We start from the raw sequence: 17,446 nt of genomic DNA on the forward strand, positions 1-17,446 counted from the left end.
AGAAATCAAAAGTTTCAAGTAAATCCCAAAACTAAATAGGTGTCCAGCACTTCCTGTAGGATATACATTCCTTACACCACCACTTTCCTTGCTCCTAAGATATTTCCCCACAAGTAGTACCTAACTTTATTTATGGCCACCGTAATAAATCCTCTGAAAAAGTGGCATGGTTCTCAAAACATATTTCTTTATACATGGGGAATGTAGTGTGAGTGTGTGCTAATTAATCTATATATCCATCCAAGAAATATACTCAGCTTTGGGGAGAGGGTGTATCAAAGCAGCATCCTATGAAACATAGTTAAAAACACAGTACTTGCGGTTTTCCCATCTTCCTGTTTAAGTTTCTTCTTACCTTCACCCTGTACAATACAGGGACTTAACTGCTGCAACCCAAGCTGTCTTACTGCGAGTTACAGACGTAATCCAGGCTGTAAAACACAGACAGACAATCTCGATCTGGGCTTCCCAGTGATGCCTGAATTGACCTTCGCGTCCTGGGCCATACCATCCTGATTGCTTTCAGCCTAAACAGCGATTGTTCCCCTTCTTCGTAGGGCTGCACACTCTTCCTTTTCCCCATGTGAGTGTGCTTGTATAGAGGTTATGGCAACATTAAGTTGGTTTTCCAGGCAGAGGCCGCAGCAAACCGGCCTATAGCCGCAAGGTGGACTTCCAAACGTCCACGCCTTCTGGGGTTAGGCGTCTTTAAGGATCCGCACGGAGCAAGGCTTCTTGGCCAAGGAACTTGGCATGCTGACGATGTCCAAATCGAATCAAGGTGTAGAAGTACATGTGACGGACCCCGGCTACCTCGACTGGGTAGCTCCGCCAAAAGGGTCCTGCTTCCTCCCTGCCGACTGCAGCTGTGTAGCCACCAAGTGATTGTAGCCCACCTCTGACGGATACCGGCTACCCCGACTGGGTAGCTCAGCCAGAAGGATCCTTCCTATACCTAGAACAGGCTGCTATGTAGCAAAGAAAGTGATTATAGCAGAGCCCACCCAAATAACTAGACAGACTAGCATTCAGGTGAAATAAGAAGTACACTTTATTGAGGAAACACACCCTGCTTATATACACACACACCAAGGTCTTATCTTACTCCCAAATCTCCAGCCATTCCTGCCCCTCCAGACAGTCTGGCGTCTGCCATAGCATCCACAGTCCCACAGAGTCCCAGGACACAGAGATTGTGGTTTCGGGGTGATCCGGGGGGGGGCCTCACTTCCAGGGTGTCATTTGGAAGCTCTCAGTCCCCAGATGCCACAGTCCAAAATCTGCGTGATTCATTACTGGGGACTGGAGTTACAGCCCGGTAAAGATAGGGGTGTCCAAAACCCCCGGTTCCCAAAGGAGCTCCCCTCCGGCAATTCTCCCACCTCTTGTCCTCCCTAGGGGCTACTAATCCCCAAAAAAGCAGAGCTCTGGGGCAAAAGGCCGCTGGAGCGACCGGAGTAAAGTTAGCGGGTGTCCGTCGTCATGCGGCCGACCGGGAGTTCCAGGAGCCCGGTCAGCCGGAGAGGGTTTAGTTGGGTATCTGGTGTGGTGCGGCCAGCCGGCAGTTCCAGGAGCCCCGCCATTCTAGAAGGGTTTTCCCGGTCACAGATCAGCTCTTTCCTGACGAAGTACACACAACAAAAACACATAGCAAGAGTCAGTGAGATCCTGTAAGCCATGAAATGGCCAAATATAATGTAGAAAGGAGTCAGCCAGGCAGAAGGGCGGGTGGGGGTAGCCTTAGTGGTCTGGTATCCGTGACAGTACACAAATCAGCTGCATGTGTTAGCTCCTCCCGCCGGAAGTCCTCACCGGGAAATATATCCCATGTGTTATGGAGGACTGTGGACCATCATCTTAACAAAAGATAATTTATCAGGTTAGCATACATTTTGTTTTTGAAAAATGTGAAAATTTTGTTTTTGAAAATATGAATATAACTAATTTCCTATGTAATTTTTAACTAAAACATGATTAAACTAATTTGATTTTGAGGAGTTATCTAACATTAAAAGGACAGTAAAGTCAAAATTTAAGTGATGGTAAATCCTAGCATTTTTGAGACACTAAAATTTACCAGTGCTAAAGAAAGGGGAATTTCAGTCATTAAAGGGACAGTCAACACACATTTTTTTATTGTTTCTAAATATAGATAATCCCTTTATTACCCATTCCCCAGTTTTGCTACAGAAAACATGGTTATATTAATATAATTTTTTCTCTGTCATACCTTTTATCTAATCCTCTTTATATGACCCCCTGATCACATGACTTTATCTATTGACTTGCATTTAAGCCAATTAGTGCTGTGTTGTTAGAATCCACAGGCGTGAGCTCAATGTTATCTCTATGGCTCACATGAACTAGCACTTCCCTGTTGTGAAAAGCTAATACAAAACATGTGCTCAAGGGGCTGTCTTTAGTGACTTAGAAACAGACAGAAATTTAGAGGCTTAAAGGGACATAAAACCCAACATTTTTCTTTCATGATTCAGATAGAGAATACAACTTGCCAATTTACTTCCTTCTTTTGTTATCCTTTGCTGAAAGGTTTATCTAGGCAAGCTCAGGAGCAGCAGAGAACCTAGGTTCTAGCTGTTGATTGGTGGCTGCTTATATATACCGATTGTCATTGGCTCCCCCATGTGTTCAGTAAGAAACAATTAGTCCATTGCTGATCCTTCAACAAATGATACAAAGAGAATGAAACAGATTAGATAATAGAAGTAAATTAAAAAGTTATTTAAAACTGTACTCTCTCTCTGAATCATGAAAGAAAATGTTTGAGTTTCATGTCCCTTTAAATGTTATAAAGTATATTAATATAACCATGTTTTTGTGTAAAGCTGGGGAATGAGTAGTAAAGGCGTTATCTATATTTTAAAACAATATACATTTTTGTGTTGACTGTCCCTTTAAGTATAAAAACCTTCATGCTGAAAGTTCCTTTTTTTTGCTTACAGTTTATGCAAAGCTAAGCGCCTCCGGCTGCCCACAGCAAAACGCTATTTTTCAACGAGGTGGAAACCCCTGCTGGGATGTGTAGATGTATGTATCTTTAAAAATATCTCATGTACAAATTGACAAAACTAGGGCCACATTTGGTACCCTTAAAGGGACATGAAACCCACATTTTTTTCTTTCATGATTCAAATAGAGCATGTCATTTTAATCAACTTTTCATTTTATTTCTATTATCTATTTTGTTTTGTTTTCTTGGTATCCTTTGTTGAAGATAATACCTAGGTAGGCTCAGGAGCTGTTGATTGGTGGCTGCACATGTAAGTCTTATGTTATTGGCTCACGCATATGCATTGCCGTTTCTTCAATAAAGGATACCAATAGAATGAAGCAAATTAGATAATAGAAGTAAATCTGAATCATGAAAGATATTTTTGGGTTCTGTGTCCCTTTAATCTGCAAATAGAACCTATCCATAAACATTAAATAGTTGTAAGTATAAATTGGATATTATCCTACATACAAATTATTTGCAGGCTTCAGATTTTAGATATGCCATGTTGTCAGTGGATTTAAGTGGAACTGCCACTAACAAAGACCCTGACAGCTTTTAGGACTTTATATAGACTTAAGAATTCTGATTTTAGAAAATAGACTATTTTATATCATATTTTATTTAGGTGGTAGTGCTCCCTCTTCTACAGTGGGTTACACCACTTGTTATCTACTAAATATCTGCAACAAAGTGACACATCAATTTATCAAGTGCCTTTAGATGTTAAATGGCTTTTTCAATGTTTGAGTATTCAAAAATGATTTGGATAGACATAAGCAATATCCCTTACAGCTATAACCAGATCTGAAGGAAAGTCAAGAAAATTTAAATGTTCAACTGCAACATGCAGAAATGGAGTTAAACAATTCCATTCTGACAATCTTTATTTCATACTCTCATTTTCTGGATTCTAAATACTTTCATCTAATTAAAAGGGATTTCTATCAGGAATCACCTCTTTGTGATCTGGATTTAACCGTTTGCTGGTCCATCTTATTTATTAGCAACCTAGATCAGTAGCACTGTAGTCCCAAAAACCATGCTTTGAATAATTACGATTTAATATCTAGAATCTAGTGTTATCACATTTTTACAGTAATTGAAGAAAACTTGCTCTATACAGTGAGAGTTGTAACTGTTGCCAATATTTTAGTCAGCCGTTTCATGCTGTAGAGTATAAAAACATGTTAAAATTCCATTATTGAAGGTGAGAAGAGTTAGACACTTCTGTCGTATATAAATTGATTTCCTGTAGTGTTCATCTTGATTTTAGGGGCGCGATCAAATATACGGCGTAGGTTTCTGCGCAAGTGTGGGAACCCGCGCCGCCCGTAATATTACATATACCCCGTCGGCAGTTCATAAAGTGCCGTAAGTCAGATAAACTAGCAATGTCCAGAAATGAGCGTAAAGACAAATTTCTGGAGTTGCTAGTGACTTACGGCACTTTAGAAACTGCCGGCGCCTAAGAAAAGTAAAGGAAATATCAAATCTCCCGTAACAAACTAACCTGCCTCCCAAAAATAAGCCTGACACGTCCGCAATCCACCCTCTCACTACTAATAATAAATGTATTAACCCCTAGACCGACAACCCCCCACAACGCAATAAGCCTAATTATTAACCCCTAAACCGCCATAGCCCACACCGCAAGTAATAACTAAATTATTAACCCCTAAACCGCCATAGCCCATAGCCCACACCGCAATTAACCTATTCGAATATTAACCCCTAAACCGCCATAGCCCACATAGCCTATTAAATGTATTAACCCCTAATCTGCCGCCGCCAACGTCACCACTATAATAAAAAGTTATTAACCCCTAAACCCAAGTCTAACCCTAACACCCCCCCTAACTTAAATATTATTTAAATAAATCTAAATAATATTACTATTATTAACTAAATTATTCCTATTTAAAACTAAATACTTACCTATAAAATAAACCATAAAGATAGCTACAATATAATTAATAATTACATTGTAGCTATTTTAGGATTTATTTTTATTTTACAGGCAACTTTGTATTTATTTTAACTAGGTACAATAGCTATTAAATAGTTAATAACTATTTAATAGCTACCTAGTTAAAATAAGTACAAATTTACCTGTGAAATAAAACCTAACCTAAGTTACAATTACACCTAACACTACACGATCATTAAATTAATTAACTACAATTACCTAAAATTAAATACAATTAAATAAAATAAACTAAAGTACAAAAAAAATCACAAATTACAGGGGAAAAAAATTACAAGAAGTTTAAACTAATTACACCTAATCTAAGCCCCCTAATAAAATAAAAAAGCCCCCCAAAATAATAAAATTCCCTACCCTAAATTACAAATAGCCCTTAAAAAGGCTTTTTGCGGGGCATTGCCCCAAAGTAATCAGCTCTTTTATCTGTAAAAAAAGAAATACAACCCCCCCAACATTAAAACCCACCACCCACACCCAACCTTACTCTAAAACCCACCCAATCCCCCCTTAAAAAAACATAACACTACCCCCTTGAAGATCACCCTACCTTGAGCCGTCTTCACCCAGCCGGGCAGAAGTCTTCATCCAAACTGGGCACAAGTGGTCCTCCAGCCGGGCAGAAGTCTTCATCCAATCCGGACAGAAGAGGTCCTCCATCCGAGCAGAAGTCTTCATCCAAGCGGCATCTTCTATCTTCTTCCATCCGACGAGGAGCGGCTCCATCTTGAAGACAACGAATGAAGGTTCCTTTAAATGACGTCATCCAAGAGGGCGTCCCTTGAATTTCCGATTGGCTGATAGGATTCTATCAGCCAATCGGAATTAAGGTAGGAAAAATCCTATTGGCTGATGCAATCAGCCAATCGGATTGAAGTTCAATCCTATTGGCTGATCCAATCAGCCAATAGGATTGAGCTTGCATTCTATTGGCTGTTCCAATCAGCCAATAGAATGCAGGCTCAATCCTATTGGCTGATTGGCTATTTGTAATTCAGTATAGGGTAGGGAATTTTATTATTTTGGGGGGCTTTTTTATTTTATTAGGGGGCTTAGATTAGGTGTAATTAGTTTAAACTTCTTGTAATTTTTTTTTTCTGTAATTTAGTGGGGTTTTTTTGTACTATAGTTTATTTTATTTAAATTGTATTTAATTTTAGGTAATTGTAGTTAATTAATTTAATGATAGTGTAGTGTTAGGTGTAATTGTAACTTAGGTTAGGTTTTATTTTACAGGTAAATTTGTACTTATTTTAACTAGGTAGCTATTAAATAGTTATTAACTATTTAATAGCTATTGTACCTAGTTAAAATAAATACAAAGTTGCCTGTTAAATAAAAATAAATCCTAAAATAGCTACAATGTAATTATTAATTATATTGTAGCTATCTTAGGGTTTATTTTATAGGTAAGTAGTTTTAAATAGGAATAATTTAGTTAATATTAATTTTATTTAGATTTATTTAAATAATATTTAAGTTAGGGGGTGTTAGGGTTAAGGTTAGACTTAGGTTTAGGGGTTAATAACTTTATTATAGTGGCGGCGACGTTGGCGGTGGCAGATTAGGGGTTAATACATTTAATAGGCTATGTGGGCTATGGCGGTTTAGGGGTTAATACTAGAATAGGTTTATTGCGGTGTGGACTATGGCGGTTTAGGGGTTAATAGAGTTTATTAGTTATTGCGGTTATTGCGGCTGACAGGTAGATAGACATTGCGCATGCAGGCATTTTCGGTAGTTAAAGTGCTCCCATACTCAGCGCAAGGCCTGCTATGGCTGCCTTTTATGGCGAGGTGAAAATGGAGTAAGATTTCTCAATTTTCGCCACGTAAGGCCTTGCGCTGGATATTGGATACCGATTTACGACGCGGTCCCATGTTAGCCTATGGGAGTAAAAATTGCGAGCGACGGGTGAAATATACGGCAGTAACTTGTATGCTACGCCGTATATGTAATACCAAAATCGCGTAAAATCTGGCATTGCCGTTTTTTGCGGGCGACGCTCTATATGTAATGGAGGCCTAGATTCAAATCTATAAAAAAAAAAAAAAAAAAAAAAAAAACACACATGCCCAATATACCCATCATACCCATATACAAATGGCATTGCTTAACACAACTATTATCGGCTGTTAACAGCACCGTAATGGGGAAATGAACATCAAATATTGTGTAAATTATGAACCTCAGCTACATTGGGCAACATTGTGATCAATTTGATGAAAAAAAACATCTGGTCGATCCGGTTATTCAAATAACAAACCTGAATACTGGAAAGTGGACTCAAGTCAAATGTGTTAACCTGTATGTTTAACCCCATTGTGGGGGTTTAAGTCCTGCTTAGGAGCTGCAAGCATTGCTGCTTGTGAGCAAGATATGGCCAGTGACAAGTGAGAACTCTACAACAAAAATATGTGAAAAAAAATGATATATTTTTATTATGATTTAAATAAATAAGGTTGCAAAAAATAGTGTGTGTGTGTGTGTGTGTGTTTTTCTCTAAACTTTATAGTCAAAATGAAAAGATGCTTTGATATTTTTAAGAAAAAAAATGATAAAGCTCATTTGAAATTCAGTGCTTTTGCATTGTCTTTTTATTATGCATTTCTTGATTATGCAATTCTACTGTATTTAATGGTCCTTAAACACAAAATGACATACTGTAAAGCATCAGAAGTGTCATTTGTGCATTAGACTGTACCTTTAAAACAGATAAAAGTTGTAACAAACTAATCACAGGTAAAAGTTGTGAATGTTTATTTTCAAAGAATAAATAGATAAAGTGTGTGTAAAACGATTTGTGAAATTGTATTTATTTATACAGTTACCACAATCTAAAAACCCACAAGCGTCTGGCATTGTTCTATTACCACAAATATGTCAAAGTCTATTATTTTATAGCCTTGTTGGTTAGCAATCATTTTTTGAGAACAACATAAACATAATTAAATAACGGTTGGAATATATGTGTATCTACATGAAGTGTGTGTCTCAAAAAATACTTCAAGCTGGTCTTAAAGGGACAGTCTACTTAAAAAACATAATTTATGTAAGAACTTACCTGATAAATTCATTTCTTTCATATTAGCAAGAGTCCATGAGCTAGTGACGTATGGGATATACATTCCTACCAGGAGGGGCAAAGTTTCCCAAACCTTAAAATGCCTATAAATACACCCCTCACCACACCCACAATTCAGTTTAACGAATAGCCAAGAAGTGGGGTGATAAGAAAAAAGTGCGAAAGCATATAAAATAAGGAATTGGAATAATTGTGCTTTATACAAAAAAATCATAACCACCACAAAAAAGGGCGGGCCTCATGGACTCTTGCTAATATGAAAGAAATGAATTTATCAGGTAAGTTCTTACATAAATTATGTTTTCTTTCATGTAATTAGCAAGAGTCCATGAGCTAGTGACGTATGGGATAATGACTACCCAAGATGTGGATCTTTCCACACAAGAGTCACTAGAGAGGGAGGGATAAAATAAAGACAGCCAATTCCTGCTGAAAATAATCCACACCCAAAATAAAGTTTAATGAAAAACATAAGCAGAAGATTCAAACTGAAACCGCTGCCTGAAGTACTTTTCTACCAAAAACTGCTTCAGAAGAAGAAAATACAACAAAATGGTAGAATTTGGTAAAAGTATGCAAAGAGGACCAAGTTGCCGCTTTGCAATCTGATCAACCGAAGCTTCATTCCTAAACGCCCAGGAAGTAGAAACTAACCTAGTAGAATGAGCTGTAATCCTATGAGGCGGAGTTTTACCCGACTCAACATAGGCAAGATGAATTAAAGATTTCAACCAAGATGCCAAAGAAATGGCAGAAGTTTTCTGGCCTTTCTAAAACCGGAAAAGATAACAAATAAACTAGAAGTCTTTCGGAAAGACTTAGTAGCTTCAACATAATATGTCAAAGCTCTAATAACATCCAAAGAATGCAACGATTTCTCCTTAGAATTCTTAGGATTAGGACATAATGAAGGAACCACAATGTCTCTACTAATGTTGTTGGAATTCACAACTTAGGTAAAAATTCAAAAGAAGTTCGCAACACCGCCTTATCCTGATGAAAAATCAGAAAAGGAGGCTCACAAGAAAGAGCAGATAATTCAGAAACTCTTCTGGCAGAAGAGATGGCCAAAAGGAACAAAACTTTCCAAGAAAGTAATTTAATATCCAATGAATGCATATGTTCAAAGGAGGAGCTTGAAGAGCCCCCAGAACCAAATTCAAACTCCAAGGAGGAGAAATTGACTTAATGACAGGCTTTATACGAACCAAAGCTTGTACAAAACAATGAATATCAGGAAGAATAGCAATCTTTCTGTGAAAAAGAACAGAAAGAGCAGAGATTTGACCTTTCAAGGAACTTGCGGACAAACCCTTATCTAAACCATCCTGAAAAAACTGAATATTCTCGGTATTCTAAAAGAATGCCAAGAAAAATGATGAGAAAGACACCAAGAAATATAAGTCTTCCAGACTCTATAATATATCTCTCTGGATACAGATTTACGAGCCTGTAACATAGTATTAATCACAGAGTCAGAGAAACCTCTTTGACCAAGAATCAAGCGTTCAATCTCCATACCTGTAAATTTAAGGATTTCAGATCCTGATGGAAAAAAGGACCTTGAGACAGAAGGTCTGGTCTTAACGGAAGAGTCCACGGTTGGCAAGAGGCCATCCGGACAAGATCCGCATACCAAAACCTGTGAGGCCATGCCGGAGCTACCAGCAGAACAAACGAGCATTCCTTCAGAATCTTGGAGATTACTCTTGGAAGAAGAACTAGAGGTGGAAAGATATAGGCAGGATGATACTTCCAAGGAAGTGATAATGCATCCACTGCCTCCGCCTGAGGATCCCGGGATCTGGACAGATACCTGGGAAGTTTCTTGTTTAGATGAGAAGCCATCAGATCTATTTCTGGAAGTTCCCACATTTGAACAATCTGAAGAAATACCTCTGGGTGAAGAGACCATTCGCCCGGATGCAGCGTTTGGCGACTGAGATAATCCGCTTTCCAATTGTCCATACCTGGGATATGAACCGCAGAGATTAGACAGGAGCTGGATTCCGCCCAAACCAAAATTTGAGATACTTCTTTCATAGCCAGAGGACTGTGAGTCCCTCCTTGATGATTGATGTATGCCACAGTTGTGACATTGTCTATCTGAAAACAAATGAACAACTCTCTCTTCAGAAGAGGCCAAGACTGAAGAGCTCTGAAAATTGCACGGAGTTCCAAAATATTGATCGGAAATCTCACCTCCTGAGATTCCCAAACCCCTTGTGCCGTTAGATACCCCCACACAGCTCCCCAACCTGTAAGACTTGCATCTGTTGAGATTATAGTCCAGGTCGGAAGAACAAAGAAGCCCCCTGAACTAAACGATGGTGATCTGTCCACCATGTCAGAGAGTGTCGTAAAATCGGTTTAAAGATATTAATTGAGATATCTTTGAGTAATCCCTGCACCATTGGTTCAGCATACAGAGCTGAAGAGGTCGCATGTGAAAACGAGCAAAGGAGATCGCATCTGATGCGGCAGTCCTAAGACCCAACATTTCCATGCATAAGGCTACCAAAGGGAATGATTGTGACTGAAGGTTTTGACAAGCTGATATCAATGTTAAACTTCTCTTGTCTGACAAGGACAGAGTCATAGACACTGAATCTATCTAGAAACCTAAAAAGGTTACCCTTGTCTGAGGAATCAATGAACTGATTGGTAAATTGATCCTCCAACCATGAACTTGAAGAAACAACACAAGTCGATTCATATGAGATTCTTCGAAAATGAGAAGACTGAGCAAGTACCCAGATATCGTCCAAATAAGGAAATACCAAAACCCTGTTCTCTGATTACAGAAAGAAGGGCACCGAGAACCTTTGAAAAAAATTCTTGGAACTGAGGCTAGGCCAAACGGTAGAGCCACAAAACTGGTAATGCTTGTCTAAAAAGAGAATCTCAGACACTAAAAGTGATCTGGATGAATCGGAATATGCAGATACACATCCTGTAAATCTATTGTAGACATATAATGCCCTTGCTAAACAAAAGGCAGGATAGTCCTACAGTAACCATCTTGAATGTTGGTATCCTAACATAACGATTCAATAATGATAGATCCGGAACTGGTCTGAAGGAATTGACCTTCTTTGGTACAATGAAGAGATAAAATAAAACCCCAGCCCCTGTTCCAGAACTGGAACTGGCATAAATACTCCAGCCAACTCTAGATCTGAAACACATTTCAGAAATGCTGAGCCTTTGCTGTGTTAACTGGGACACGGGAAAGAAAAAAATCTCTTAGCAGGAGGCCTTAACTTGAAGCCAATTCTGTACTTTTCTGAAACAATGTTTCTGAAACCAGAGATTAAGAACGGAATTGATCCAAATTTCTTTGAAGAAAACGTAATCTGCCCCATACCAGCTGAGCTGGAATAAGGGCCGCACCTTCATAGGTACTTAGGAGCTGGCTATAGGTTTCTATAAGGCTTGGATATATTCCAAACTGGAAATAGTTTCCAAACTGATACCGCTCCTGAGGATGAAGGATCAGGCTTTTGTTCCTTGTTGTGAGGAAAGGAACGAAAATGATTATTTACCCTGGAAAGAAAGGGAAAGCAAAGTTGACTTAGAAGACATATCAGCATTCCAAGTTTAATCCATAAAGCTTTTCTAGCTAAAATAGCTAGAGACATATACCTGACATCAACTCTAATGATATCAAAAGATGGTATCACCAATAAAATTATTAGCATGTTATAGAATAATAATAATGCTATAAAATTATGATCTGTTACTTGTTGCGCTAAAGCTTCTAACCAAAAAGTTGAAGCTGCAGCAACATCCGCTAAAAATATAGCAGGTCTAAGAAGATTACCTGAACATAAGTAAGCTTTTCTTAGAAAGGATTCAATTTTCCTATCTAAAGGATCCTTAAATGAAGTACCATCTGCCGTAGGAATAGTAGTACATTAGCAGGAGTAGAGACAGCCCCATAACCTTAGGGATTTTTGTCCCAAAAAAACTCTAATCTGTCGGATGGCACAGGATATAATTTGCTTAAACGTCTAGAAGGAGTAAATAAATTACCCAAATTATTCCATTCCCTGGAAATTACTTCAGAAATAGCATCAGGGAGATAAAACACTTCTGGAATAACTACAGGAGATTTAAAAACCTTATTTAAACGTTTACATTTAGTATCAAGAGGACCAGAATCCTCTATTTCTAATGCAAATAACACTTCTTTAAGTAAAGAACGAATAAATTCCATCTTGAACAAATACAAAGATTTATCAGCATCAACCTCTGAGACAGAAACCTCTGAACCAGAAGAACCATTATCAGTATCAGAATGATGATGTTCATTTAAAAATTCATCTGAAAAAAGAGAAGTTTTAAAAGACTTTTATGTATACTAGAAGGAGAAATAACAGACATAGCCTTCTTAATGGATTTAAAAAATAAAATCTCTTATGTTATCAGGAACACTCTGAAAATTAGATGTTGACGAAACAGCAACAGGTAATGTAACAGTACTAAAGGAAATTTTATCTGCATTAATAAGTTTGACATGACATGCAATACAAACAACAGCTGGAGAAACAGATACCAAAAGTTTATAGCAGATACACTTAGCTTGGTAGCTCCAGCACTGTGCAGTGATTTTCCTGAAGTATCTTCTGACTCAGTTGCAACGTGGAACATCTTGCAATATGTAAAAGAAAAAAACAACATATAAAGCAAAATTGATCAAATTCCTTAAATGACAGTTTCAGGAATGGGAAAAAAATGCCAGTGAACAAGCTTCTAGCAACCAGAAGCAATAAATAATGAGACTTAAATAATGTGGAGACAAAAATGACGCCCATATTTTTTAGCGCCAAAAAAAGACACCCACATTATTTGGCGCCTAAATGCTTTTGGCGCCAAAAATGACGCCACATCCGGAACGCCGACATTTTTGACGCAAAAAAAGTCAAAAAAATGACGCAACTTCCGGCGACACGTATGACGCCGGAAACAGAAAAAAATTTTGCGCCAAAAAAGTCCGCGCCAAGAATGACGCAATAAAATGAAGCATTTTCTGCCCCCGCGAGCCTAACAGCCCACAGGGAAAAAGTCAAAATTTTTTAAGGTAAGAAAAAATGATTGAAACAAATGCATTTATCCCAAATATGAAACTGACTGTCTGAAAAATAAGGAATGTTGAACATTCTGAGTCAAGGCAAATAAATGTTTGAATACATATATTTAGAACTTTATAAACGAAGTGCCCAACCATAGCTTAGAGTGTCACAAAAAATAAGATTTACTTACCCCAGGACACTCATCTACATGTTTGTAGAAAGCCAAACCAGTACTGAAACGAGAATCAGCAGAGGTAATGGTATATATAAGAGTATATCGTCGATCTGAAAAGGGAGGTAAGAGATGAATCTCTACAACCGATAACAGAGAACCTATGAAATAGACCCCGTAGAAGGAGATCACTGCATTCAAATAGGCAATACTCTCCTCACATCCCTCTGACATTCACTGCACGCTGAGAGGAAAACCGGGCTCCAACTTGCTGCGGAGCGCATATCAACGTAGAATCTAGCACAAACTTACTTCACCACCTCCATCGGAGGCAAAGTTTGTAAAACTGAATTGTGGGTGTGGTGAGGGGTGTATTTATAGGCATTTTAAGGTTTGGGAAACTTTGCCCCTCCTGGTAGGAATGTATATCCCATACGTCACTAGCTCATGGACTCTTGCTAATTACATGAAAGAAATTGTTATTGTTTAAAAAGATAATCCCTTTAAAGACCACTGCTCCATAACCTGTCCGCCTGCTCTGAGGTGGGGGACAGACATCGCCGCAAATCAACCCGATCCAATACAATCGGGTTGATTGACACCCCCTGCTAGCGGCCGATTGGCCTCGAATCTGCAGGGGGCGGAATTGCACCAGCAGTTCACAAGAACTGCTGGTGCAATGATAAATGCCGAGAGCGTATGCTGTCGGCATTTATCTATGTGCAGCGGACATGATCCGCAATATCGAATCATGGCTGCTCGCACAATGATAATTCGGCTCCTTTAGCTCTATGATTACCTGTATCTACAACTCTGCTTAGGTGCTCTGAGACTGACCCTTATCTCAGTGTTTTTTTTACAAACTTGTATTTTAGCCAGTTAGTGCTAGTTCCTACGTAACTCCACAGGATGGAGCATAATGTTATCTATACGGTATACATGAACTAGCACTGTCTAGTTGTAAAAAGCACTGAGATAAGAAGCAGCCTTCAGGGGCTTAGAAGTTATAAAGTATATTAATAGAACAATGTTGGTTATGCAAAGATGGGGAATGGGTAGTAAATGAGTTACCTATCTTTTTAACAAATAACAAAAAAATCAAGTAGACTGTCCCTCAGTGCAAATTCTAAGGAAAAATAATCAGCCATTCGTTTTTCTAAAATGAAGCAACGGTTCTCCTATAGTATGGAGTCACAAAACCTAATATTTTCATTCACAATAGTAAACCTACGAAGTACAAATATCTTGAAAAGTTCTTGTTATAATCTAGCCTGGCAAACAACATACAAATGTTCATTAAAATGTCCTCAGTTTAACTGCCATGAAATATTTCCATATAGGAGAAGTGCAATATTTACTTCTAACCGAACAACAATTTTCCCCCATTTAGCAGCCTCCCTTTTAAGTGACACAAAGCCTGAAGGAATGAGGTTAGACCAGTCCAAGAAGTGACTGCTGATGCCCAACAACAAGAGCTGATAAACTACCAGATGGTGAGTTCTCACAGTGCGGCTGTGTACCTTGTCATAGACTAATGCATTTGCATGCACAATCCTTGCAGGAATGACATGATCTGTGAACTTTAAAAATACTTTTTAATTAACACATATTCAGTGAAAGACTTTTAAAATGAACAAAGACCTCAGTGTAAGGCAAATCAATATGCAGGTTACACAAATAAATGCATAAACAAACTCTAATAATACATATATAATAGAGTACAGGTGTACCTCATTTTAATGCACATTTGCTTTATTGTGATTCGCAGATAGTGATTTTTTCTTCTTCAAATTACTATATAATATATATATATATATATATATATATATATATATACACACACACACACACACACACACACACACACACATACATACATGTCTTCCTTTTTCAAGTCTGAAGCAATACATATATACACACATACATACAAACACACATAGATACCACCAGCAAAAAGATTATGACTAACTAAAGGCTCAGATGCTGGTTAACATTTTTTATTAATAAAGTATTTTTTAAATTAACATGTGTAAATTTCTTTTTAGACAAGATACTGCACACAGTACAGTGTTAACATAATTTCTAATCATATATATTCATATAACGTGATTAATGTATATGCACACTTAAGATTATTTTCTTGTGTGTCTCTCAGTGTTTATAGAATTGAAATGAACCAATATACATATCAGTTCTAGGAATTTGTTGCTGAAAAATGTAAAAAAAAAAAAAAAAAAAAAAAAAAAAAAAAGTTATTTTTTCAAAAATGCTACTTAAAAAAATAAAATATATTTTTATTTTTTTTTAAAAAGTCCACCGCTCTCTACAGATAGTTTTTTGTGCATGCAACCATCTGTTAATACATTTTTCCCAACATTTCCCAGATTTAATTTCAGAACTGGGAGGCAACATCAGGGGGATCTTAGATCTGCTAATTTACATAATTTTATATCACAACCATTTTGATTAGTACAAAAAAAAATATTGCAGAATTATAAATATAAAGCAAGGTAGGCTAAGAAGCTGAGAGCTAGCTGCCGATTAATGGCTGCACATATATACCGCTTATCATAGGTTTAGTGTGTTCAGCTAGCTCCAAGTAATGCATTCCTGCTCCTTCAATAAAGAATACTCAAGTGAATACATCAAAATGTATAATATAAGTAAATTGGAAAGTTGTTAAAAACTGTATGCGTTTTCTAAATCATGAAAAACATTTTAGGTTTCATATCCCTTTAAACAGATACCCCTTTTAAATTCTTATAGGACCTATATATTTTTTATTCTTCCCTTATAATAATATTTCTATTTAGGGCTCTGGTGGTTTATATTTCTACTTCTTAGAAACTGGAGAACATTAAAATGTTTTGCTACCTAAAGTGAGCTGAACCTCTCCATGCCGACGAGTGGCAATTTGTCTCCCATAGAAAACAATAGGGATCGCGGCTTCAGCAAAAGTCCGCCCACATCCCCACTCATCTGCGATATTCACAGAGGGATGGGGGCTGTATTTGAAGTGTTCTTGCACAACACAGACAGTGTATACTCCGAAACAAAAAAAGGTTTCTGTGTAGGAAAACTCCATATAATACCTTTGTAACCTTAGTGTCACTGTACATACCTCACACTGGAAATTCTTGCCACTGAAAAGCTGGCGAGACAAATATGACTGAAAAAGTGCAACTAGCATGGGGGTCAGCGCTTTGAATATTACACACTACTGGCAATGTAACCCCATTAAAATGAAGGTTACTTCCATGGAACGCCCAGCAAACTCCCACCAAACACCTATATCTTCTTCATCTGGTCTGCAATCTACCTTGCTTATAAAAGACAAAAAAAAAACAAAAAAACACCTTCCTATTAGATTTATTGGAGCTATGTCAATACATGTATATACAATGTATCATTTATATGTATTCTATTGTACAATGCGATACTATGTACAGGTGAAACTCGAAAAATTAGAATATCGTGCAAAAGTTCATTTATTTCACTAATGCAACTTAAAAGGTGAAACTAATATATGAGATAGACTCATTACATGCAAAGCAAGATAGTTCAAGCCTTGATTTGTCATAATTGTGATGATTATGGCTTACAGCTCATGAAAACCCCAAATCCACAATCTCAGAAAATTAGAATATTACATGCAATCAATAAAACAAGGATTGTACATACCTGTAGAACAATATCAGACCTCTGAAAAGTATAAGCATGCATCCTGTATGTACTCAGTACTTGGTTTGGGCCCCTTTTGCAGCAATTACTGCCTCAAAGTGGCGTGGCATAGAAGCTATCAGCCTGTGGCACTGCTAAGGTGTTATGGAAGACCAGGATGCTTCAATAGCGGCCTTCAGCTCTTCTGCATTGTTCGGTCTCATGTCTCATCTTTCTCTTGGCAATGCCCCATAGATTCTCTATGGGGTTCAGGTCAGGTGAGTTTGCTGGCCAATCAAGCACAGTAATCCCACAGTCATTGAACCAGGTTTTGGTGCTTTTGGAAGTGTGGGCAGGTGCCAAGTCCTGCTGGAAAATGAAGTCAGCATCCCCATAGAGCTTGTCTGCAGAAGGAAGCATGAAGTGCTCCAAAATCTCCTGGTAGATGGCTGTGTTG

General features: G+C 37.8%; 1 protein-coding gene across 2 annotated transcripts in view; it reads right to left on the bottom strand.

Annotated features, from left to right (window-relative positions):
* Nucleotides 1-17,446, bottom strand: part of SYTL4 (synaptotagmin like 4) — a 222,535-nt gene that overhangs the window by 182,921 nt on the left and 22,168 nt on the right. The gene's annotated exons all lie outside the window — the stretch shown is intronic.

The sequence above is a fragment of the Bombina bombina genome, chromosome 1 (genome assembly GCF_027579735.1).
Source record: "Bombina bombina isolate aBomBom1 chromosome 1, aBomBom1.pri, whole genome shotgun sequence".
In the NCBI taxonomy this organism is placed as follows: domain Eukaryota; kingdom Metazoa; phylum Chordata; class Amphibia; order Anura; family Bombinatoridae; genus Bombina; species Bombina bombina.